This window comes from Sabethes cyaneus, chromosome 3 (assembly GCF_943734655.1).
Source record: "Sabethes cyaneus chromosome 3, idSabCyanKW18_F2, whole genome shotgun sequence".
NCBI classification, from domain to species: domain Eukaryota; kingdom Metazoa; phylum Arthropoda; class Insecta; order Diptera; family Culicidae; genus Sabethes; species Sabethes cyaneus.
The window spans coordinates 56,887,747-56,893,746 of NC_071355.1; positions in this window are offsets into that span (position 1 = coordinate 56,887,747).

The window sequence follows — 6,000 nt, forward strand, 5'->3', positions numbered from 1 at the left end:
AAGTTCTACAGTTCCTAAACAAGCAAACATACAGGTATACTATTTTCAACAAAGTTGTGTATTTTTACTATTTGTACAATTTTTTAGTACATGGAAAAGTTATACAACAATTACAAAAAGAGCAAAAACAGAAAAACTGATTTTACAAATCCATATACAATAAATAAGATTTTTCTATCTTCGCTGCAGAGATAAAAGGTTACTGTCTTTAGCAAAATTTCTTGCAATAATATTTGTTTATTTGTTGGTGTAAAAATCATCGGACATCATGTGGTCTTAATGATAAAAGATACTACGTTTAACATAAAACACATAAGGATATATTAGATTATCCACGCAGTCGCTGTCTAAATGCCGTTGCTGTTATGTGGAAGTCAAATAATGTCGCCACCGCGTTGAAGCTAGCCGACATGAAGCGGATGGGGTCATGTTGTCCATATGACACATTACGCTGTGGTAAGAATAATAGATTCCTGGGCCGTAACGATCTTTCTGGTGCATATAAGTTAAGCTGCTGCAAAATGTTACGGGCATCGATTTCACCGGACAAAATTTTCCCGACAAATACGGCTTGTGCTTCGAATCTTCTTCGCTCTAATGTTTGTATTCCGAGTAGCTGGCAGCGATCCGCATATTCTGGCAACTGGTGTTCGTTACGCCATGGAAGAAGGCGTAAAGCATACCGTACAAATCTTCGTTGCACGGTTTCAATTTTTGCTATCCAGTTAGCGTTGAATGAACACCAAACCACTGAGTTAGACTCAAGAATAGAGCGCACCAGCGCACAATACAGTGATCGAAGACAAATAGGACCCCGAAATTCTTCAGTGATCTTGCAGATAAATCCGAGCTGTCTATTAGCCTTGGCAACTATTTCGTTGTAGTGTGGCGTAAAGGAGAGTGACGTATCCAGAGTTACACCCAGATCACGAACCGTATCTACTCTAGCTACAATCTGACCACACATAGTATAGTTGAATGTAACCGGATTGGACTTGCGATGGACGGTTAGTAGATTATTGGAGCACCATTGCAGAAAAATGTTAACTAAGCGCTGGAGCTCTAAGCAGTCAGCAGTATTTCTGACAGTTTTAAATAGTTTGATATCGTCTGCATAAAGCATGCGGCAATCTTCTGGAAGCAGAATCGATATGTCGTTGATAAACAGCATCAAGAGCAGCGGTCCTAAATTGCTGCCCTGTGGAATGCCAGAGAGGTTGGAGAAATACTCGGATTGCACTTTACCCAGCTTCACGCAGAGCATTCGATCTAACAGGTAGGATCGAAACCATCGTACAAGGCTGGAGCCGACACCAAGTTTATCCAGTTTAGCCAGTAGTACGCTGTGGTCAACACGGTCAAATGCAGCTTTTAGGTCTGTGTAGACAGCATCAATCTGGGCACCTACGCTCATGGTTTGTAGACATTTTGCTGCGAATGACACAAGGTTTGTAGCAGTGGAACGTTTTGGATAAAACCCATGTTGATCTAATGAGATGTAATACCTACAGCTGGCGAAGAGGGCATCATGTATTATTATTTCAAATACTTTCGAACATGCGCAGAGAGATGTGATGCCTCTGTAGTTTTTTACATTTCGTTTGTCACCCTTTTTATGCACTGGAAACATAGCTGAAAGCTTCCAAGTTGTAGGAAATAGGCTCTGTTGTAGTGATAAATTAAACAGCAGGCATAATGGACGGATAAACACAGCAGCACATTTTTTCAAACTACATGATGGAATTCCATCGGGTCCGGCGGCAAATGAGCATTTAAGTTTGTTAATGGCAGCTTCAACGTGACGATCAGTAATCGCGGGTAGACTGAAATCCAAGACGTCCCCAGGAGTGTTGTATAATGCTGTATTGATTTGCGCGGTTGTGGCAACGGAATCACGGAAATTGTGCTGAAAATGTTGGGCGAAAAAAGCACATTTTTCTGGCATCGTACTGCCATGACTATCTCCCAAAAACATATCTCTAGGCAATCCTTCCTCTTTCCTTTTGCTGTTAACGAACGACCAGAAGATTCTCGGATTTGATCTGATATTATGCTGCATTCGATTGGTGTACCGTTTGTATAAATACCGGTTGTATTTGCGATATAGGTTACTAGCACGATTAAAATTCTGTTTCAGTGAAGCATTTCGCAATCTGCAGTATTTCCGTAAAGCCTGAGCTCGCTGCCGCTTGAGTTGTCGTAAACGTGGATTCGACCACGGTGGTTTACGCAGCGGTCTGCGGGGAGGAGTGCAATGAACTAGTGCATTATTAACAGCATCGTTAAAGTAGGCGATTGCATCGTCGACAGGGGGATTGACTTCAAGAAATCGCCAGTCGATACGAGACATGACATTGCTCAAAGACTCAAAATCAGTTCTGCGAAAGTCCAAACCCGGTTCAACTGGAGTGTCTTCGAATTGTATGGGCAAGTTCTGGTTTACCGTTACATTCAGCGCTGGGTGATTAGGATCGAGAGGTACAAGTGGCTCAACAGCTTCGGACAACTCACATAGAGTCTCGTTGTTTGTTAGAATTAAATCAAGAAGACGATCGTTGGAATTGATCACGTGATTGATTTGTGATAGACTGTGCAGATTAAAGCCATCTAACAAATCGGAACTAGCAGCAGTAATATTCGAATGGAGATAGTCAATGGAAGTGGCGTCATTACTCAAGCGAATCCATCGCAGTCCGGGTTGATTATAATCTCCAAATAGTAACGATAAATCATTAGGCTGCAAACTAGACATAATACAGCCGATAGAATTAACATGGTCTTCGATAGCGTTGGCGTCAGTTCGGCGATCCGGGGGCAAATACATTACACCAATACTAATTTTGCGAGTTGGTGTTTTGATAATCACCCACAGCTGCTCGATTTTGTCACTAACTGGAGTCGGGTCAACGTAGCTAATTAGTCTAGTGGAGACAGCAACTAAAACTCCTCCACCACGTGTCTTGGTACTGTTAAGGTGATTGCGATCGCATCGGTAAACGTTAAAAAAAACTACCAAATAGTTGCGCAGAGTGAACCTGGTCGTCTAGCCATGTTTCGGTTAATACAATGGCGTCATAATCACATTCGGTAGCGGCTAAGAAAAAGTCATCGATTTTGGTCCGAAGCCCGCGGACGTTTTGGTAGAGAATCCGAAGCCCAGGAACATCATTGTCGGATTGGTTGAGGTTAACTGATGAATGCCTGCAAGGTGCGGAGGGATCAGGTACCGAATGACTTTTGAAAGAAGTATACTTGCCCGTAGTAGCAAACTGGAAGACCCCTTCTCCGTACTCAAACACAGGACCGGGACGGCTGATGAGCGCTGGCAGCAGTGGCGCGACTGTGATGAGCGGATTAGGGGCTTCCAATTTGCTTAAATCAGTGCGTCCCGGGTCAGATCCAGTCAGTACGTATCCAGAATTAGTTGAATCAGTAACGGTGTGAGGCGAATTCATGATGGCGATTAGTTTACAGGTGTCGAACGAGGGCTCGTTGAGGACTGCGGTGGGACTGATTGTACCATTCGTGGAAATTTTGGTGCTTTCGGTCCCCAAAAATCCTTTGAGCTAGTTCTGTCTTCAAATTGACGAAAATAGATCCCTTTTGGCCAGTTGCTAGCGTCTAGTGCAATTTCTTTAAAGTTAAGGTCAAAGCCGACTTTAAAAGAAATGAAGGCAAACGAATTTAAATTGGCTTCTTTTTTACAAGCTTTCGAACCAATGGTTGAGCGCCAGGCACACATTCCTTTACAAGTGCCGATATATCATCCTCAGACACATGCGGAGCAATGCGCGATATATAGAGCCAGAATTTTTCCGCCGGTTGGGGAACCGTATCCACCAGTTTTGAAAAATTTTCTAAATCCTTTGCTCCACTAATCAAATTGCTTTGGATTTTTGATCGTTTAGGGGTGTCATTAGGCGAGATAACTCTCGGGCGTTTATTTCTACGGTTGATAGGCATGAAATCAGGTGTCACGTTGTCCGAAAGCTTATTAGAAATAGACCCAATAAATGCATTAATTTGCGCAAGCTCATTTTTCACTTCATTCATGCAGCCGTTGATTGATTCAGCAACAGATGATACAACAGCAACAGCGTTATCCGGTGTATTCGCCTTGAGATTTTCGACCGAAGGTTAATACGGTTACGTTTTCTTGTCTAATCGTTGATTGCCAACTGAAGGAAGTTCGAATTTAAACAGCTCCAATTGCATTGGCTTGGTGACAAAATAATGTACACACCTAAACCTTTTGACCATAGTGCACAACTGTGCACAACTGTGCACACACACACACACACACACACACACATACACACACACACACACAATATTTCAAAGAAATTTGCATGAAAAAAGCTATGTTTCAGTGTCATCCACGTCTCTGTGTCTTACAGTCTCCAATAGGAATGTTTTAGGAAATATAGTGAACTAGCGGAGTTAGCAAACAATTCGATTGTCATATTTTTACCTTTGTTATACTATAACAAAGGTTTAGGAATTGGTCGAAAAACACGAAATTGATCCGAGGCCCGGAGGGCCGAGCCACATATACCAATCGATAGGGTTCGACGAACTGAGCAATGTCTGTGTGTGTGTGTGTGTGTGTGTGTGTGTGTGTGTGTGTGTGTGTGTGTGTGTGTGTGTGTGTGTGTGTGTGTGTGTGTGTGTGTGTGTGTGTGTGTGTGTGTGTGTGTGTGTGTGTGTGTGTGTGTGTGTGTGTGTGTGTGTGTGTGTGTGTGTGTGTGTGTGTGTGTGTGTGTGTGTGTGTGTATGTGTGTGTGTGTGTGTGTGTGTGTGTGTGTGTGTGTGTGTGTGTGTGCAGCTTATTTTCTATCGCCTGTTTCTCGGATATGGCTGAACCGATTTATGCGTTATTAGTCTCATTTGAAAGGTATTATTGCCTAGTATATCACTATTGAATTGCTTTGTGGTCCGATGTTTCGTTTAAAAGTTATAAACAAAAATGTGAAAACTATGTGACACGGTTTTCTCAGGAACCACACAACCGATTTCAATGATCTTAGTACCAAATGAAAGCTCTTCCTAAATTATAAAAATTTTTGAGAAGTTTTATTGAAAACAAATAAGTAGTTTAAAAGTTATGCTTAAAAACGTGTTTTGACAAGGTAATAATTATCGCCTGTTTCTCAGAGATGGCCAAGCCGATTTATGCGCTATTAGTCTCATTTGAAAGGTAATATAACCGGATAGATCACTATTGAATGGTTTTTTGGTTGGACTTTTAGTTTGAAAGTTATGAGCAATTGAAGTTACACGTTAAAATTTACAATACTTTATAGCGATTTTAACCAAGATAATTTATCTAGTTTCAATTGTTTTAGTATTAAACGAGAGGTCTTAACACTGCAAGTGTATTTACCAAATTTCATAAGGATTGGTTCTACTGGTCAAAAGATATTTAAAAATGATTGATGAAATTTATTCAAGAAAACCTTAATGACCAAACCTTTAATTGGACTAAACCTTTAAAACAGAATAATATAGTAAAAATGTGTAATTTTTCAACGGATGTTTTTTGGCAGCAGTTAATTAATGAAATATAGCACATTTTCTTACACTTTTAGGGTGACCGTGAATCCACCTAATAGGGTGACACAAATTTTTGTTTTTTACATGCGTCCAAAAAAATAGCGTCTTCACAAAAATTCTAGAACACTAAAATAAGCAACTTTGCTGCATATAGTAACTATCTATCTCTTACTGGTTGCGAAATTTAATGATTTGTTTGAAGAAACCACTTTAAAATCAAGCAAAGCAAAGCCATGGGTGTAAACGTCCTTCAGAACTTTAACCGGAAAGCATTCAGATTCACAACATGCACGAAGCATTACGACTAAACTGAGGGATTCCTATGTCATCAAAAAATTTTCTCATAGGTCCACCATCTTTCAAATCATCATTTCAAATCAATCTCGAAAAGCCACCCTTCTTTATCGACAGACTTCGCAGCCGGTTATTAGAGTACAGGAAAATTAC